This window comes from Cherax quadricarinatus, chromosome 31, assembly GCF_038502225.1.
Source record: "Cherax quadricarinatus isolate ZL_2023a chromosome 31, ASM3850222v1, whole genome shotgun sequence".
In the NCBI taxonomy this organism is placed as follows: Eukaryota; Metazoa; Arthropoda; class Malacostraca; order Decapoda; family Parastacidae; genus Cherax; species Cherax quadricarinatus.
The window spans coordinates 31293744-31315292 of NC_091322.1; positions in this window are offsets into that span (position 1 = coordinate 31293744).

Sequence of the window (21549 nt, forward strand, 5' to 3'; positions counted from 1 at the left end):
GGGAGAGAGACGGGGAAGTCACTTACCTACACTAGACAACACAAACTAGAGAGACACAGGGAGGTCACTGACCAACAGACAAGACGAACGAGGGAGAGAGACGGGGAAGTCACTTACCTACACTAGACAACACAAACTAGAGAGACACAGGGAGGTCACTGACCAACAGACAAGACGAACGAGGGAGAGAGACGGGGAAGTCACTTACCTACACTAGACAACACAAACTAGAGAGACACTGGGAGGTCACTGACCAACAGACAAGACGAACGAGGGAGAGAGACGGGGAAGTCACTTACCTACACTAGACAACACAAACTAGAGAGACACAGGGAGGTCACTGACCAACAGACAAGACGAACGAGGGAGAGAGACGGGGAAGTCACTTACCTACACTAGACAACACAAACTAGAGAGACACAGGGAGGTCACTGACCAACAGACAAGACGAACGAGGGAGAGAGACGGGGAAGTCACTTACCTACACTAGACAACACAAACTAGAGAGACACAGGGAGGTCACTGACCAACAGACAAGACGAACGAGGGAGAGAGACGGGGAAGTCACTTACCTACACTAGACAACACAAACTAGAGAGACACAGGGAGGTCACTGACCAACAGACAAGACGAACGAGGGAGAGAGACGGGGAAGTCACTTACCTACACTAGACAACACAAACTAGAGAGACACAGGGAGGTCACTGACCAACAGACAAGACGAACGAGGGAGAGAGACGGGGAAGTCACTTACCTACACTAGACAACACAAACTAGAGAGACACAGGGAGGTCACTGACCAACAGACAAGACGAACGAGGGAGAGAGACGGGGAAGTCACTTACCTACACTAGACAACACAAACTAGAGAGACACAGGGAGGTCACTGACCAAGAGACAAGACGAACGAGGGAGAGAGACGGGGAAGTCACTTACCTACACTAGACAACACAAACTAGAGAGACACAGGGAGGTCACTGACCAACAGACAAGACGAACGAGGGAGAGAGACGGGGAAGTCACTTACCTACACTAGACAACACAAACTAGAGAGACACAGGGAGGTCACTGACCAACAGACAAGACGAACGAGGGAGAGAGACGGGGAAGTCACTTACCTACACTAGACAACACAAACTAGAGAGACACAGGGAGGTCACTGACCAACAGACAAGACGAACGAGGGAGAGAGACGGGGATGTCACTTACCTACACTAGACAACACAAACTAGTGAGACACAGGGAGATCACTGACCAACAGACAAGACGAACGAGGGAGAGAGACGGGGAAGTCACTTACCTACACTAGACAACACAAACTAGAGAGACACTGGGAGGTCACTGACCAACAGACAAGACGAACGAGGGAGAGAGACGGGGATGTCACTTACCTACACTAGACAACACAAACTAGTGAGACACAGGGAGATCACTGACCAACAGACAAGACGAACGAGGGAGAGAGACGGGGAAGTCACTTACCTACACTAGACAACACAAACTAGAGAGACACAGAGAGGTCACTGACCAACAGACAAGACGAACGAGGGAGAGAGACGGGGAAGTCACTTACCTACACTAGACAACACAAACTAGAGAGACACTGGGAGGTCACTGACCAACAGACAAGACGAACGAGGGAGAGAGACGGGGAAGTCACTTACCTACACTAGACAACACAAACTAGAGAGACACAGGGAGGTCACTGACCAACAGACAAGACGAACGAGGGAGAGAGACGGGAAAGTCACTTACCTACACTAGACAACACAAACTAGAGAGACACAGGGAGGTCACTGACCAACAGACAAGACGAACGAGGGAGAGGGACGGGGATGTCACTTACCTACACTAAACAACACAAACTAGAGAGACACAGGAAGGTCACTGACCAACAGACAAGACGAACGAGGGCGAGAGACGGGGATGTCACTTACCTACACTAGACAACACAAACTAGAGAGACACTGGGAGGTCACTGACCAACAGACAAGACGAACGAGGGAGAGAGACGGGGAAGTCACTTACCTACACTAGACAACACAAACTAGAGAGACACTGGGAGGTCACTGACCAACAGACAAGACGAACGAGGGAGAGAGACGGGGAAGTCACTTACCTACACTAGACAACACAAACTAGAGAGACACAGGGAGGTCACTGACCAACAGACAAGACGAACGAGGGAGAGAGACGGGGAAGTCACTTACCTACACTAGACAACACAAACTAGAGAGACACAGGGAGGTCACTGACCAACAGACAAGACGAACGAGGGAGAGAGACGGGGATGTCACTTACCTACACTAGACAACACAAACTAGTGAGACACAGGGAGATCACTGACCAACAGACAAGACGAACGAGGGAGAGAGACGGGGAAGTCACTTACCTACACTAGACAACACAAACTAGAGAGACACTGGGAGGTCACTGACCAACAGACAAGACGAACGAGGGAGAGAGACGGGGATGTCACTTACCTACACTAGACAACACAAACTAGTGAGACACAGGGAGATCACTGACCAACAGACAAGACGAACGAGGGAGAGAGACGGGGAAGTCACTTACCTACACTAGACAACACAAACTAGAGAGACACAGAGAGGTCACTGACCAACAGACAAGACGAACGAGGGAGAGAGACGGGGAAGTCACTTACCTAACACTAGACAACACAAACTAGAGAGACACTGGGAGGTCACTGACCAACAGACAAGACGAACGAGGGAGAGAGACGGGGAAGTCACTTACCTACACTAGACAACACAAACTAGAGAGACACAGGGAGGTCACTGACCAACAGACAAGACGAACGAGGGAGAGAGACGGGGAAGTCACTTACCTACACTAGACAACACAAACTAGAGAGACACAGGGAGGTCACTGACCAACAGACAAGACGAACGAGGGAGAGGGACGGGGATGTCACTTACCTACACTAGACAACACAAACTAGAGAGACACAGGGAGGTCACTGACCAACAGACAAGACGAACGAGGGAGAGGGACGGGGATGTCACTTACCTACACTAGACAACACAAACTAGAGAGACACAGGAAGGTCACTGACCAACAGACAAGACGAACGAGGGCGAGAGACGGGGATGTCACTTACCTACACTAGACAACACAAACTAGAGAGACACAGGAAGGTCACTGACCAACAGACAAGACGAACGAGGGCGAGAGACGGGGATGTCACTTACCTACACTAGACAACACAAACTAGAGAGACACTGGGAGGTCACTGACCAACAGACAAGACGAACGAGGGAGAGAGACGGGGAAGTCACTTACCTACACTAGACAACACAAACTAGAGAGACACTGGGAGGTCACTGACCAACAGACAAGACGAACGAGGGAGAGAGACGGGGAAGTCACTTACCTACACTAGACAACACAAACTAGAGAGACACTGGGAGGTCACTGACCAACAGACAAGACGAACGAGGGCGAGAGACGGGGATGTCACTTACCTACACTAGACAACACAAACTAGAGAGACACTGGGAGGTCACTGACCAACAGACAAGACGAACGAGGGAGAGAGACGGGGAAGTCACTTACCTACACTAGACAACACAAACTAGAGAGACACAGGGAGGTCACTGACCAACAGACAAGACGAACGAGGGCGAGAGACGGGGAAGTCACTTACCCACACCAGTCACGATCTTAAACTGATAAAAACTGTCCTGGAAAACTTGGAAACAGAGAGGAAGGGAAGAATTTTAAAGAGAAACGTGAAGACTTAAAACAACTGGAGGTCGGCGCCGCCACCTCACTCTGTAAAACAAAAGCGAAAAAATAAGAAAAGTTCCCTTGGAGGGAATTAATGTTTAGGAAGATCCAAGATGAAGATGTTCACCTCGTTTGAATGTATTCAACCTACATTGTCTGGTTCTGTCATTTCTGTGGTTCTGTCATTTCTGTGGTTCTGTCATTTCTGTGGTTCTGTCATTTCTGTGGTTCTGTCATTTCTGTGGTTCTGTCATTTCTGTGGTTCTGTCATTTCTGTGGTTCTGTCATTTCTGTGGTTCTGTCATTTCTGTGGTTCTGTCATTTCTGTGGTTCTGGCATTTCTGTGCTTCTGTCATTTCTGTGGTTCTGTCATTTCTGTGGTTCTGTCATTTCTGTGGTTCCGTCATTTCTGTGGTTCTGTCATTTCTGTGGTTCTGGCATTTCTGTGCTTCTGTCATTTCTGTGGTTCTGTCATTTCTGTGGTTCTGTCATTTCTGTGCTTCTGTCATTTCTGTGGTTCTGTCATTTCTGTGGTTCTGTCATTTCTGTGGTTCTGGCATTTCTGTGCTTCTGTCATTTCTGTGGTTCTGTCATTTCTGTGGTTCTGTCATTTCTGTGGTTCTGTTATTTCTGTGGTTCTGGCATTTCTGTGGTTCTGGCATTTCTGTGGTTCTGTTATTTCTGTGGTTCTGTCATTTCTGTGGTTCTGTCATTTCTGTGGTTCTGTCATTTCTGTGGTTCTGTCATTTCTGTGGTTCTGTCATTTCTGTGGTTCTGTCATTTCTGTGGTTCTGGCATTTCTGTGCTTCTGTCATTTCTGTGGTTCTGTCATTTCTGTGGTTCTGTCATTTCTGTGGTTCTGGTATTTCTGTGCTTCTGTCATTTCTGTGGTTCTGTCATTTCTGTGGTTCTGTCATTTCTGTGGTTCTGTCATTTCTGTGGTTCTGTCATTTCTGTGGTTCTGTCATTTCTGTGGTTCTGCTATTTCTGTGGTTCTGGCATTTCTGTGGTTCTGTCATTTCTGTGGTTCTGTTATTTCTGTGGTTCTGGCATTTCTGTGGTTCTGTCATTTCTGTGGTTCTGTCATTTCTGTGGTTCTGTCATTTCTGTGGTTCTGTAATTTCTGTGGTTCTGTAATTTCTGTGGTTCTGGCATTTCTGTGCTTCTGTCATTTCTGTGGTTCTGTCATTTCTGTGGTTCTGTCATTTCTGTGGTTCTGTCATTTCTGTGGTTCTGTCATTTCTATGGTTCTGTCATTTCTGTGGTTCTGTTATTTCTGTGGTTCTGGCATTTCTGTGGTTCTGTCATTTCTGTGGTTCTGTTATTTCTGTGGTTCTGTCATTTCTGTGGTTCTGTCATTTCTGTGGTTCTGTCATTTCTGTGGTTCTGTCATTTCTGTGGTTCTGGCATTTCTGTGGTTCTGTCATTTCTGTGGTTCTGTCATTTCTGTGGTTCTGTCATTTCTGTGGTTCTGTCATTTCTGTGGTTCTGTCATTTCTGTGGTTCTGTCATTTCTGTGGTTCTGTCATTTCTGTGGTTCTGTTATTTCTGTGGTTCTGGCATTTCTGTGGTTCTGTCATTTCTGTGGTTCTGTTATTTCTGTGGTTCTGGCATTTCTGTGGTTCTGTCATTTCTGTGGTTCTGTCATTTCTGTGGTTCTGTCATTTCTGTGGTTCTGTCATTTCTGTGGTTCTGTCATTTCTGTGGTTCTGTCATTTCTGTGGTTCTGTCATTTCTGTGGTTCTGTCATTTCTGTGCTTCTGTCATTTCTGTGGTTCTGTCATTTCTGTGGTTCTGGCATTTCTGTGGTTCTGTCATTTCTGTGGTTCTGTCATTTCTGTGGTTCTGTTATTTCTGTGGTTCTGTCATTTCTGTGGTTCTGTTATTTCTGTGGTTCTGTCATTTCTGTGGTTCTGTCATTTCTGTGGTCCTGTCATTTCTGTGGTTCTGTCATTTCTGTGGTTCTGTTATTTCTGTGGTTCTGTCATTTCTGTGGTTCTGTTATTTCTGTGGTTCTGGCATTTCTGTGGTTCTGTCATTTCTGTGGTCCTGTCATTTCTGTGGTTCTGTCATTTCTGTGGTTCTGTCATTTCTGTGGTTCTGTCATTTCTGTGGATCTGTCATTTCTTTGGTTCTGTCATCTCTGTGGTTCTGTCATTTCTGTGGTTCTGTCATTTCTGTGGTTCTGTCATTTCTGTGGTTCTGTCATTTCTGTGGTTCTGTCATTTCTGTGGTTCTGTCATTTCTGTGGTTCTGTCATTTCTGTGGTTCCGCCATTTCTGTGGTTCTGTCATTTCTGTGGTTCTGTCATTTCTGTGGTTCTGGCATTTCTGTGGTTCTGTCATTTCTGTGGTTCTGTCATTTCTGTGGTTCCGTCATTTCTGTGGTTCTGTCATTTCTGTGGTTCTGTCATCTCTGTGGTTCTGTCATTTCTGTGGTTCTGTCATTTCTGTGGTTCTGTCATTTCTGTGGTTCTGTCATTTCTGTGGTTCTGTCATTTCTGTGGTCATGTCATTTCTGTGGTTCTGTCATTTCTGTGGTTCTGTCATTTCTGTGGTTTTATCATTCCTGTGGTTCTATAATTCCCTGGCTCCATGATTTCTGTGGTTATATAATTTCCGTGGTTCTATAATTTCCGTGTTTTTTTTTTAATTTCCGTAGCTACAGGCTGCTCACAGTCTGTGGGTAAAATATCGCCACTTAACCTCTGGGAGTTAAGATGGCTCTTGATCCAGGTCATTGGAGCTAAACTCTCCTTCGCCACCTGTGCCCTCCAGGCGCTGTCCGGCCCGTACGGGTCGAGCGTTCGACCTGTAGACGTATGACGCATATCTGTATCCCAAGGGGTTGGGAGGGGGAACACTAAACCCGCTAGGGCAATCAGCTTACACACACTGTGACATAATATGGACCACCGTGACATGGTCTGGACCACTGTGACATAGTCTGCACCACTGTGACATAATCTGGACCACTGTGACATAGTCTGGACCACTGTGACATAGTCTGGACCACTGTGACATGGTTTGGACCACTGTGACATGGTCTGGACCACTGTGACATGGTCTGGACCACTGTGACATAGTCTGCACCACTGTGACATGGTCTGGACCACTGTGACATGGTCTGGACCACTGTGACATAGTCTGGACCACTGTGACATGGTCTGGACCATTGTGACATGGTCCGGACCACTGTGACATAGTCTGGACCACTGTGACATAGTCTGGACCACTGTGACATAGTCTGCACCACTGTGACATAGTCTGGACCACTGTGACATAGTCTGGACCACTGTGACATAGTCTGGACCACTGTGACATGGTCTCGACCACTGTGACATAGTCTGCACCACTGTGACATAGTCTGGACCACTGTGACATGGTCTGGACCACTGTGACATAGTCTGGACCACTGTGACATGGTCTGAACCATTGTGACATGGTCTGGACCACTGTGACATAGTCTGGACCACTGTGACATAGTCTGGACCACTGTGACATAGTCTGCACCACTGTGACATAGTCTGGACCACTGTGACATAGTCTGCACCACTGTGACATGGTCTGGACCACTGTGACATAGTCTGGACCACTGTGACATAGTCTGGACCACTGTGACATGGTCTGGACCACTGTAACATGGTCTGGACCACTGTGACATAGTCTGCACCACTGTGACATGGTCTGGACTATTGTGACATGGTCTGGATCACTGTGACATAGTCTGGACCACTGTGACATAGTCTGAACCACTGTGACATAGTCTGGACTACTGTGACATGGTTTGGACCACTGTGACATAGTCTGCACCACTGTGACATGGTCTGGACCATTGTGACATGGTCTGGACCACTGTGACATAGTCTGGACCACTGTGATAGTCTGGACCACTGTGACATGGTCTGGACCACTGTGACATAGTCTGGACCACTGTGACATAGTCTGGACCACTGTGACATGGTCTGGACCACTGTGACATAGTCTGGACCACTGTGACATAGTCTGGACCACTGTGACATGGTCTGGACCACTGTGACATGGTCTGGACCATTGTGACATGGTCTGGACCACTGTGACATAGTCTGGACCACTGTGATAGTCTGGACCACTGTGACATAGTCTGGACCACTGTGACACGGGCAGGGATACAATGAAGGACCAGAGATCACAGACGCAGCATACACAGACTCTGCAGAAGTCTTCGACAAGTAGGATCGTAGTGAAATAGCGCATAAAATACCTGATACAGGAATAACCAGAAAAGTTCGCTGATGGATTTCTTTTAGCTTTCTAACAAATCGAATACAAAGGATAATAGTAAAGAAAGTCGGAGGTTGCCACAGTGATAAGCTCTGTTCCACAAAGCACAGAACTCGTCCCCCATCATTTTCCTCATTATCATATCCGACATAGACACAGACATATATCATAGCACCGTATATCATTCTTTGCTGGCGATACTAGAGTTTTTGAGAGACGTCCATTAAGGACACTGTAAATCTCAAAGTTGACTTCAACAAAGTCTTTCAGTGGGCTACAGAAAAAAAACATGACGTTCAACGAGGACAGCTTCACCTACTCCATCGTGGGGACAAAATAACAACTGGAACGGAATATGAAACCAATTCTACCCACACAAAAGAAGGATGAACTAACCTGAAGTATTTAGTTGTAATAATGTCAGAGGATCTCAGTCTCAGGGTTCACAAGAGCGTCATTATCACAACCATGAAGGAAACAATAAGAAGGATAATGAGAACCTCTAAGACACGTCTTCTCTCTAGGCTGAAATACTGTTATACACTAATAGGCCCATTTATGGCAGGCAAAATTTCAGACCCAAAGAATGTGCGGAGAATATTCACTGCTCACATAAATTCAGTCAAGCACCTAAATTCCTGGGAACGTTTAAAGTCCCCTGTAGTCCTTGGCATGCAGGCGAGAAATATATAATAGTTTACACCTGGAAAATCCGAGAGGGACTGATTCCGAATTTGCACACAGAAATCACTCCCTACGATAGAATGAGAATTGTCAAACTATGCAAAATATCCTTAATGTAAAGCAAGGATGCCATGAGAAACACTAAGAGATACAGTAAGTGTAAGGGGCCCAACAATCTTCAGTAGTCTCCCATCATACATAAGCGGGAATAACAGAGACGCCTTGTCTTGTTTAAGATGGCCAGGTTATTATTTTGCTACCTCCATCTTTCCCATTTCTGTTTGTCTCTTTTTCCCGGGTCTCTCTCCTCATTTTTGCTTCAGTTCTCTTTCTTTCTATGTTGTCCCAGACTAGCGCATCTTCGTTGGTTTTGATCTCCCACGTGGAACCATGTTGAACCAGTGATCTTTAAGTCAGTTCCTGATTAGCCGAGCTGTGGTGCGTCCGTGGGACTGCTTGCGACCACCAAGAGCCTGATTGATCAGGCCTTCATCTACCAGGTCTGGTCTAGGACCAGGGGGGCTCTGACCCCCCGGAAACCTCCTTCAAGTAACCTTCAAGTATCCTTCCTGCAAGTTTTCGTTCATCCGTGCAACTAACACATAAATAAAAATCTAATTATAAGCGCTAGTCACGCAAAAAAAATATATAACAAAAGTTTTTTTAAAGTAATAATTACTTAGTAAGCAGACTGGTGAAGTAATTAGCCTGAAAAAGAGTAGATTACTCCGTAATGTACAGTGTTTGTGCTGAGCAGCTGATCCAGTGTTGACGCGGAACAGCTGATCCATTGTTGACGTGGAACAGATGATCTATTGTTTACATAGAACAGCTGATCTATTGTTTACATAGAACAACTGATCTATTGTTTACATAGAACAGCTGATCTAATGTTTGCACAGAACGGCTGATCTAGATTTTGTTGACCCTGAGACCTGTTTCATGAAAGTGGTGTTGGTATGAAAAAAGGTTTGTGCTAATGGGCAGATCGACCTCCACCAGGACCAGGAAAACGAAGTTAGGAGGGAAAAAAACGAGTAGGAGGAGATAAGGAAGAAGTAAGGAAGAGGGGAAACAAATAGAAAGAGGACTAGCGGGAACAAAGAGAAATAACAAGGAAAACATAAGTAGGAGGAAGGAAGAGGCTAGATGTAAAGAGGAGAAATAAAGAAGAGGAAGAATCAGGAGAAGGGATAAGAAGGAAGTACAAGAAAAAGTGGGGAGGAAGAGGAAAGAATTATGAAGGTGGAGGAAGAGGCAGGAAGAAAAAACAACGAAGCAGCGGTAGGAAAGAAAGAAGGAAACAAGAAGTGAGAAGGAGGAGGAGGAGGAGGGAAGGAAGATTCAGGACTTACTCGGTGACGTATAATGAACGAGAAATTGAAATGTGAGACGAGATAATTGAAAATTGAATATAAGAGTCCAGGGTGACCCATTAACGTAGAGAGGAAGAGGAGGAGAAGGACAAGGAGAAAGAAGAGGTAAACGAGGGAGGTGAGAAAGAAAGAAATTAGGGTCACGGTAATAAAGATAGGAAGACAGTAAACGAGAAAAGCATAAAAAAGCAAGACGTGGTAAAGAGAAGAGAGAAAGAGAGAGAGAGAGAGAGAGAGAGAGAGAGAGAGAGAGAGAGAGAGAAGAAGAAGAAGAAAGAAAGACAAGGAAAACTTAAGAAGAAATCTGTGAAATTCATTACCTGAAGAGGAAGAAGAAAAAGAAGCAGAAGAAGAAGGAAGAAAACGAATTTCTTTTATGAGAAGCGCTAAATCCGTATGGATCATTTAGAGCAGTGAAGGTGTTAGTATGGTTAAAGGAAGCCAGGGGTAAAACTGAAGGTGCCAGCATGGTTAAATCAATACTTGAATAACAGACAACAAAAGTTACTTTGCGGACTGAGGCTTCAGGATGGGCGAGTGTTAACTGCGGGGCTCCACAAGGATCAGTGTTGGGCTCCATAATGTTACTAGAGTAACATCCTGACAGCTGGGATAGACTTCTAGATGCTGTTGTTCATGATGCTGGAGCTGGAAAACCCAGTAAGATTACGTGAATTGTTAGATACACGAGTTCTTGCTTGTCAGCCCATTAAAATCAAGTTGATTAATCGGATCACAGAACGGGTGATGATCGAACCCATATCTTAAAAGTCACAGGCCTATGCGCTAATCACTGACCTGCTGATTTGAGGATTTACCTGTCATTATATGTGTGTGTGTGTGTGTGTGTGTGTGTGTGTGTGTGTGTGTGTGTGTGTGTGTGTGTGTGTGTGTGTGTGTGTGTGTGTGTGTGTGTGTAAGGGAGATAAGGAAAGGGCCAAATACGAAGCTTTATATAGTCAAGCTTAATGATTCATGTGAGTTTATCGTTTTTTGTGTATATATTGAATTTTTACATATATGTAAAAGGTGTGAAAATGGGCAGAACATCAGACATGTCTTTCATGCATGAGAGGTCAGGCAGTGTCCTGTGTAATTAATATAGTAACCGAAGAACATTGCTATTTCTATATAATACAAGCAGGATGGTACATAAGACCAGTAGGTCTATTGTCCCATCTAGACATGGAACACTAGACTGTTATTTAGTTCATAAGTGCTGTGGTGGACATTTTCTTTTCCCAGGATTAGCACTTAACATTTCTCCACACTGAACTGCATCTCCCACTGCTCTGACCACAGGATCACCTCATCCAGGTCATCCTGCAGCACTTAGTGTCCATAACAAAAATTATTTGACAGCCTGTTGTAGTGTCATCAGCAAATTTATTTATGTCGCTATTTATTTCATCATCTGCGTTGTGTATATAAACTGTTAACAGCAAGGGAGGTCAGTACTGACCCCTGCAGTACACCGCTAGTAACACCTCATTCTGATGTCTCCTTGTTTATGCAAGTTCTCTAAAACATAAGAACATAAGAACATAAGAAAGGAGGAACACTGCAGCAGGCCTGTTGGCCCATACTAGGCAGGTCCTTTACAATTTATCCCACTAACAAACATTTGACCAACCCAATTTTCAATGCCAATCAACTGTACCTCGACCCAGAAGATAATTTCCCGTCTTATTCCATGTACTGCTACGTCAGTATTTTGTGTGCGGCTCTATGAAAGGCCTTATTAAAGTCCATATACACAATATCGTATCCTATTGATCTAACGCCTCAAATGCCTTAAATGTTTTTGCAATGATTTATATGCATATTTTAGCTAAAAAATTCAGGTATGTCAGAAAAATATGTCAAACTTCACTGAATCGTCTAAATGTGCAATAAATAACGTTTTAGCAAATTCTTCTGTATTTGTTGATTTGTTTTCATAATTTCGTAAATGTAGAACATATAAATGAATAATATAATAATTGCGTATTAAAATGTGATGCTATTTTGACCCTTCTTGAAATTTCGAGTGAGGAGGGAGGCAGAACAGCGTGGGGAGTGACGCCGCAGGAGAGGACGCCATATTGAAAATTAATGAGTGAATACTGGATTGAATTGTGCAATGTAATTAGGCGTTCTCGAAGGTCACTTGGTATATATCGGCCTCAATTCGTAATTTAGAAATTACTGACACGTTCCTGCTGAAGAATTGGGATAAATGGAAAGCCCTTACAATTCGGCAACAAGGACGGAAAAATAAAGGATTTCAACGAATTCTTCCCAACAGCACACCTTAGGTAAGTGACGCTTTCCCATAAACTACAGTAGTTTTTGCGTTGGCCATCGTAAATCCTAGCTGTAGAGGTAGCGTTAGGATGTGTTTCCATAAAATAATTATGATCCAGTAATTAAGTGGTAAGTATTAATGTGAATTTCTTTTGTGTACCCAACAAGCCTAATCACATACAGGCCACATTATTTTATAATTAGCTATTATTGGTATTAATGTTTAATAATGTAATTATTAATTTAATGTCAGTTCTAGCTTTTTTTGAGTGGTGAAGAAGTGGGCATCGAGGGAGCTACATTTCTGTGACCTGCTGTGACTTAAGTCCCACTTATTTCACCCAAATTACTTGCCTGTAATAATTCAGGTAATACCCTGTAAACCTCATGCAGGTAATTTATTCAGTAATAATAATAATAATAATAATAATAATAATAATAATAATAATAATAATAATAATAATAATAATAATAATAATAATAATAATAATAATAATTAATAATAATAATAATAATAATAATAATAATAATTAATAATAATAATAATAATAATAATAATAATAATAATAATAATAATAATAATAATAATAATAATAATAATTCATAATATTTCTGAATCTCAGCGAAAAAAAAAAGTTATTGAATTCGTAAGTTAGCGAATTTGTGTTACAATATAACCAATTTCCCTGATCGTAAATGGGTATCAAATTTACCATTTACCAGTTATGCGGTACACGTCTTATTTAGAGTGACCTGTTGAAGAGACTGGCTAATGTTATGCTAAGTAACTCCTTACCTTACTTCTGTACCCTTGAAAACAGCTGATCAGGGCTGTTCAAGGACCAGGTCACTAGTGACTTTGATCTTACATAATAGTTTTGTTATGAACTGTATGACTGTTGACTTCTGGGAGTCTGTTTGTATCATCCTGTGAGTAACAAGAGAGGAAATAGGTGTTGAAAAGTTATATACGAAGAGAAAGCTGACCTTTGTTACATTTAAGTGGACCTATCGTGTCCCTCATCTTATTCTCATAAATTTGATAATAATAATAATAATAATAATAATAATAATAATAATAATAATAATAATAATAATAATAATAATAATAATAATAATAATAATAATAGTAATAATAATGTAAAATTGGTAGAAATCCTGTGGGTTTGCCTTTGATTCACACGCCGTTTTAATTTCATATTCTGTTGGCTTTTCTTATTCCTGTTTTGTCCTAGATTGAATAGGATACTCCTTAATCTCTCTCTCTCTCTCTCTCTCTCTCTCTCTCTCTCTCTCTCTCTCTCTCTCTCTCTCTCTCTCTCTCTCTCTCTCTCTCTCTCTCTCTCTCTCTCTCTCTCTCTCTCTCTCTCTATTCGCCTGCAAAGGTATTTTCTTTACACAAGAGATGTTTTAATCTGTTGTTCATTCACTTAGGGTCAGTTTCGATGGATCTCATCTCTTAAAGAACATGTGTAGCTAACATTGGTGTTGGTAACAGGGATGCCTGATGGTGCAGGCCAGGAGCATTAGCGTTGCACTCACAAAACTTACTTATGATGACTTTTCACTCGATCCTGGATCACTGTTAAGTCACAGCTAGGCGAGGGGGGGGGGAGAGGAGGTCAAGAGGAGAAGGCAGGTGAGTGTGTTTGACGTGTGGTGAACGTAACACAGTACTCTATGGTCACTACACGCCAGGTTTCAGTACTCCACCAGCCAGATACCTTCACCAATTATGTCTCACACTTCTGTTAGTGCAAGTTTGCACACGCACACACACACACACACACACACACACACACACACACACACACACACACACACACACGCAACATGCGGAAAACACAGTGTGAGTGTCCTCACGCTTCAGGGGTCTTAATCCCCGGGCGGTGATGTGGGTAGTGTTCCTGCACGACGTGATGCCCTATGCCCTTCCTTCCCTACCTTCCTCTCCCTAACCTCCCTACCCTCCTCTCCGTACCCTCCCCTCCCTACACTACCCTGGTTCATGTCATGCCTCACGTCATGCCTCATGTCATGCTTCAGGTCATGCCTCACTTCATGCTTCACGTCATGCCTTACATCATGCCATGAGACACTTCCAGTGTGATGTCTCCATGCTGTTAAAGGGTTCTTAGTCCATGGAAATTGGAGCTTACTCCTTCCTCGCCTCAAACCTCACTACTACTCACCTCACATGTGACCGTTCGGGTCTAGCGCGATGCTTAAGTATGGTTGTTAAGGCAACATACAGACATCTTGTGTTCACTGACTCATGTAATTAAAATTCTTTCCATTTGTCCTATGTGTGATTATTTACGATAATTTGAAGAACACTTCAAGAACACTTCAAAAACACTTCAAGAACACTTCAAGAACACTTCAAGAACACTTCAAGAACACTTCAAGAACACTTCAAGAACACCTCAAGAACACTTCAAGAACACTTCAAGAACACTTCAAGAACACTTCAAGAACACTTCAAGAACACTTCAAGAACACCTCAAGAACACTTCAAGAACACTTCAAGAACACTTCAAGAACACTTCAAGAACACTTCAAGAACACTTCAAGAACACTTCAAGAACACCTCAAGAACACTTCAAGAACACTTCAAGAACACTTCAAGAACACCTCAAGAACACTTCAAGAACACCTCAAGAACACTTCAAGAACACTTCAAGAACACTTCAAGAACACTTCAAGAACACTTCAAGAACACTTCAAGAACACTTCAAGAACACTTCAAGAACACTTCAAGAACACCTCAAGAACACTTCAAGAACACTTCAAGAACACTTCAAGAACACCTCAAGAACACTTCAAGAACACCTCAAGAACACTTCAAGAACACTTCAAGAACACTTCAAGAACACTTCAAGAACACTTCAAGAACACTTCAAGAACACTTCAAGAACACTTCAAGAACACTTCAAGAACACCTCAAGAACACTTCAAGAACACTTCAAGAACACTTCAAGAACACCTCAAGAACACTTCAAGAACACTTCAAGAATACTTCAAGAACACTTCAAGAACACTTCAAGAACACCTCAAGAACACTTCAAGAACACTTCAAGAACACTTCAAGAACACTTCAAGAACACTTCAAGAACACCTCAAGAACACTTCAAGAACACTTCAAGAACACTTCAAGAACACTTCAAGAACACTTCAAGAACACCTCAAGAACATCTCAAGAACACTTCAAGAACACTTCAAGAACACTTCAAGAACACTTCAAGAACACTTCAAGAACACTTCAAGAACACTTCAAGAACACCTCAAGGATAGTTACCCTAAGAGGCGTCGTAGTGATGATGAGTACCAGTCAGATCTTCCCTACTGTACTTATCATAGAATACATGGACATGACACATCTGAGTGCAATGCTCTCTACAACCTTCAGTACTCTAGGTCTTTCCGTGACCGTTCCAACCGCAGAACCCGTAGAGGAAATAGACATCGTGGTTCTCAAAATAACCAGAACCAGGCTCATTCTTCCAATTCGGGGGAATTCGAGCGCCCCAGTCAAACCGTCCCATGGTGACAGTAGGTGATAATGAGTACACCATCCCCGTTCACAATTCCTTTGAAGCCTTAAGCAGTCTCGAGAATGACAATCCTGCTGATGATGTTGCTTCACACGTCTCTGACGTAGATGATTTTGGGGATGAAGTGGAACAAATCTTTGCTGATGACAATCCACCTTTTGTTTGCACATAACTTCCAATGCAACCATAGGCCCTATAGTGCAAGCATCTGTTCATAATGCGCCCGTTCATTTGTTCATGGACTCTGGTGCGCAAGTCAATATTATCAGGTCTAGTTTGTTTAGGGATAAGCAGTAACGACATGTCCTTCTCGTAGAACCGACTCATGTGTCCTCCCTTAGTGGAGTATCTGGTTCTCACCTGCGTGTCCGAGGTCGGACTTCCCTAACTTTTTCTATCCAAGGTAGAGACTTCACTGCTTCCTTCCTTGTTGTCGACCAGATTACTTTCCCTGGTGACCTTCTACTGGGATTTGCTTCCATGCGAGACTTACGCATTGTGCTCGACCCTTATCGATGGCATGCCCAAATTGATGACTTGATCGTACCATTTTGGGGTTACCAGCTTGGATCCGAGATCTGCCATACTGCCGCAGAGTACGACATTCGAATTAAGTCCTTACAGGCCAGTGCATTTTCCAGTAGCGTACCCAAGCGGTCAGGCACTGGTGATCCTGTCACTCCTGTCTGTGTTCCTGCAACTTCAGACTTGCAAGATAGTGTCCAGTTACCTCAAGTGTCCGAGGACGCTCTGACTACCTTGAGTGCTGAGCCTATCCCTGCAATGTCTGCTAGTTCAAGTAGTAGTTTCTCCACAGGGGATGCCTTGTCGGAAAACAATTACTTGCAACTAGTAATGCCATCTCTTGTTGATGTTACATGCCGTCTGCAGAAAGACGTTTCTGTCGCAGCTAGTGCCCTCACTAGAGTGTCTGTTGTTGTTCCTAGTGTTCCAGATGGGGATAACGTCCTGGTTGACAGTGATTCCTGCAAAGTAAAAGGTCTATTTGTTGAACCATCCTTACATGTTGTAAGAGATAGTAAGATCCATTTCTTCCTAGCTAACACTTCTGGTCACAGTGTTCGTCTCAGAGCAAATACTAATCTTGTTGACCTTGTTCACTATCCTTACCCTGTTCAGGTAGAGGATGAGTTGTCACCTGACCAGTGGGTCGGTGCTATTTCTACCGGGGAGACCTCATCCACTTCACTGGATCAATCTGTTCCACCAGTTGAGGAGAAAGACTTAGCTCCCATTGACTTCCCAGATGAAGTCAAGCGTTTGTTGACTCTGTTGAACAAACGTCGTAAAGCCATTGCCTTACCAGGTGAGAAGATGGGTATAACGAACTTATTGTCCCATCGTATTCCACTTGAACCTGGTACTAGACCTATCTAGATACCTGCGTACAGAATGCCTCATTCACAAGTTGCTGTCGCAGAAGAATTGATCAATCAAATGCTTGATGATGGAGTTATTGCACCTAGCAATTCACCTTGGAATGCGCCGTTGATCCTTAGTACCTAAGAAGGATGGTACTTGGCGCCCAGTGATTGACTTTAGGAAGTTAAATGCGAAAACTATCCCAGATCGCTTCCCACTTCCTGTACTGGGTGATTTTTTACGTAACATCGGAGATAACAAAGTCTTTTCAACCCTGGACTTGTTACAAGGGTTTTGGCAAGTCCCTCTTCACGAGGACAGCCAAGAGCTAACTGCATTCTCCACTCCTACAGGTCTTTATCACTTCCTCTGTATGGCGTTTGGATTACGATCCTCCCCTATCACGTTCTCAAGGCTCATGACTAATATCTTTAGAGGTCTCATAGGTAATGCACTTATGGTGTACTTAGATGACGTAATCGTCATGTCTAAAGACGTGGATACACACTTGAAAAGACTTGATGTAGTACTTGGTAAGCTTGAAGAAGCCAATTTAAAGATCAAACTGTCTAAATGTCAATTTTTCAGATCAGAAATTAAGTTTCTTGGTCACATAGTCACTCCTAGAGGGGTTACGACTGACCAAAGTAAAGTAACTGCAGTACTAAATTTTCCAACTCCCAAAACTGCTGATGCCGTAAGATCCTTTGTGGGCTTAGCAGGTTTTTATAGATCTTTCATTGCCAATTTTTCTTCCATAGCTGCTCCTCTAACTGAGTTGCTTAAGAAAGATGCTCCTTTTGTTTGGACCTTCCGTCAAGAAAGAGCATTCCAAACTTTAAAAGAAAAGCTAATATCTGCTCCAATTTTAAAATTTCCAGATTTTTCTAAGCCCTTCTATCTGACAACTGATGCTAGTTCAATTGGCATAGGTGCTGTACTAGCTCAGAAGACTGATGGCAAGTACAACGCAGTTGCATTTGCTAGCCGAGTCCTTACGAAGGCTGAACGTAATTATACAGTAACTGAGCAAGAAGCTTTAGCAATAGTATGGTCTTTAAAGCACTTCCGAGACATTATTTATCAGTACTCTGTTCATGTCTTGACAGACCACGCTCCACTGATACCTTTATTCCAGAACAAACAACCTACTGGAAGGTTAGCCAGATGGACCTGGACTATCCAAGAGTTCAATCCCACCTTTGAACACTTACCTGGCAAGTCAAATGTAGTCGCAGATGCCTTATCGCGACATGTTAGTATAGTAACTGCAGACCCTCCATTTAGTGCTGAAGAGGTAAAGAATGCTCAACGAACAGATCCCATGTGGTCTGGTGTGATTCGATTCCTGCTACAGGAAGATCTTATTCTGACTGTGAAGCCACCAGCACCCATCAGTGACTTTGTCATGAACCAAGAATTACTGTATCGAACAGCCGAGTTGGGTACTCCTAGCAGAAGAGTTTACCAATTAGTAATTCCACAGTCACTAGTGAATGTAGCCTTACAGCTAGTTCACGATGTACCAGGTGTTGCGCACCCTGGTATGGATCATTCAGTAAAACAAGCCAGATTGAAATACTTTTGGCCTCGTATGGCAACTGATATTTCTGAGTATGTTAAGAAATGTAGTGTCTGCATGCAACATAAAGGTAATGCTAATGGTCCTAATCCAATCCAAGTATATCCAACCACTAGTGAACCATGGGAAAGAGTTGCGCTAGATTTGTTAACTAATTTCCAATGTTCCCTCCAGGGCAACAAACATCTGTGTTATGGTAGATCATTTCACCAGATATTGTGAGTTAGTTCCTATTGCAGATAAGACTGCCGAGACAGTAACTAAAGCGTTTAAAGAACGCATTATCTGCAGGCATACCACCCCTAAGTCCCTAGTAACAGATAATGGTGGTGAATTCTGTAATGAGATTCTTGAAAATTTGTGCACCTTGTACAAGATCTCTAAATCCACCATTGTTCCTCATCATCCTGCCAGCAATGGGTTAGCGGAACAAACCAATAAGAAAGTACTTGATGTCTTGAGAGCCACTCTCAATCCCAACAGTGAAACTTGGGATGAAGTTATACCTGATGTGCAGTGTGCTATAAATTCTGCTTACAATGTTTCTATAGATGACACTCCACATTATGCATTGTATGGTGTAGATAAACGTTTGCCTTATGAGTTGCTATATTCTAATCCGAAACCAAATTACAACCCTGATGATTTCATAGCAACTCGTACCAGCTTAGCTCAAAGTGTTTTTAGAAGAATCCGTGAAACACTTCATAAATCAACAGCAGAATTTACAAGAATCGCAAACACTCGAGCAAAGCCATCCAAAATCAAAGTAGGTTCGAGAGTTATGCTGACTAACTTTAACAAAAGGTTTGCAATGCCTAAGCTTGATCAAAAGTTTGTTGGTCCTTATCGAGTAGTTGAACATATCACTGGTAATAAGTATAAGGTTAGAGAAATTAGTACTGGTCAGTATAAAGAATCGCATTTAGATCAGATGAAGTTAGTATGTGATGATAATGATGTTCCAACCCAGACTAATGTGACAGACTCTGACAATCCTCCTGATCCTGTACTCTCTACCTCTGATACTCAGTCAGACGATCAACCTGAATGTCGTTATTCCCTACGTACACGACAGGTATTGAGAAATCCTCAAGTATCATTTGTTACTTCCAATTCAGATTTGCCTCAAATACAGCATGAGTTAGCCAGTGCAACAGAGTTTGATCCTCCCAGAGATGACACCCATTCTGCATATATCAATCTCACCCTAGCAGAGTTGGGGTTAAATGTAAATAACCTGTATAGATGAATAATTACAGCATCGACTTATCAGAATTCAAGAATTTTTTTTGTGTGTTCACGTTCTCTCCGAATTCTGAGAGTTAACAGTCTAGATTTGAGTGCACCGAATCTGCCTTTCTGTTAAACACTTCTTTCTTTGTATATATTCCTTCCTCAGAATCTGTAGATCACATGAATACAGATCGATCGATCAAATTTTTTTTATAACTTCTATTGTGTAATCTCAACGTTGAGTTTCATTCGATGAGTTGTGCTATATTATACCTAGTATTGCATTACAGTTTCAGTTACGTAAGCTTCCATTCCAATATTCTACCTATGTATGTTATAATGTTCAATTGTTGTGTACTTTGACATTGTATAGAATCAGCCCAAGCCGTACACCTGCCATCTCTAGTTTGTATTAGTTGTATGTTGGGACGACATACGTTAGCATCACCGAGCTCTCAGTAGTAGTACCAGTTCCTAGTAACCAGTTACCAGTAACCAGTGTACCAGTAGATGACTCACTACCAACCGTCTCTGCGTGAATCACTGACTGTATTCATATTGCTGCTGACCATAGCAGGATTTCAAACACCCCCTCACCCATAGGCACTGTGAGTCAGTCAAGATAGGGAGCAGAGAGAGGCAGGTCGGCTGTTGGTGCCTTCCCATACTTTCCGTCATATTATACGTACTACCAGCCTACGTGAGTATTCTTATCCCATCCACGTTATCGAAACCCACATGACACCTCAAGAACACCTCAAGTACACCTCAAGAATGCCTCAAGAACACCTCAAGAACACCTCAAGAACACCTCAAGAACACCTCAAGAACACCTCAAGAACACCTCAAGAACACTTCAAGAACACCTCAAGAACACCTCAAGAACACCTCAAGAACACCTCAATAACACCTCAAGAACACCTCAATAACACCTCAAGAACACCTCAAGAACACCTCAAGAACACCTCAAGAACACCTCATGAACCTTGGACACATCAAGGATGGCCCTTTTTTTCCTCCAAACCACTCTTTAAGCTATTAGTTACGTTATTATAGTAATGAATGTCACAACGTTGTGAGTGTGATTCGCAACCTTCACCATCTTGCACATGTTGTTGACGTAACCAATCACAGTGACGTTATTTCACTGCCTTGGTTTCATTAGTCTTTTCTTAATGGCTCTCCAGTAACTGGTAATTAGCAATCAGTCACTAGTCTTAGATATTGTTTAGTATTTTGTATAAACAATTCTGGATAATTGAGCCTTGTGTATTGTGTAGTGATCGTGGTGCTTTCATAAACAGTCTGAGTGAACTTGAGAACCATAAAAGAGCTAAACCAGTGTGGTTTATTTAATGTTACTGCCAGCTGTGTGTTTTAAGTGTATCCGCAAACACATGTTGGGGGTAGCGTTGGTTATTGATGGGTGGAGTTGA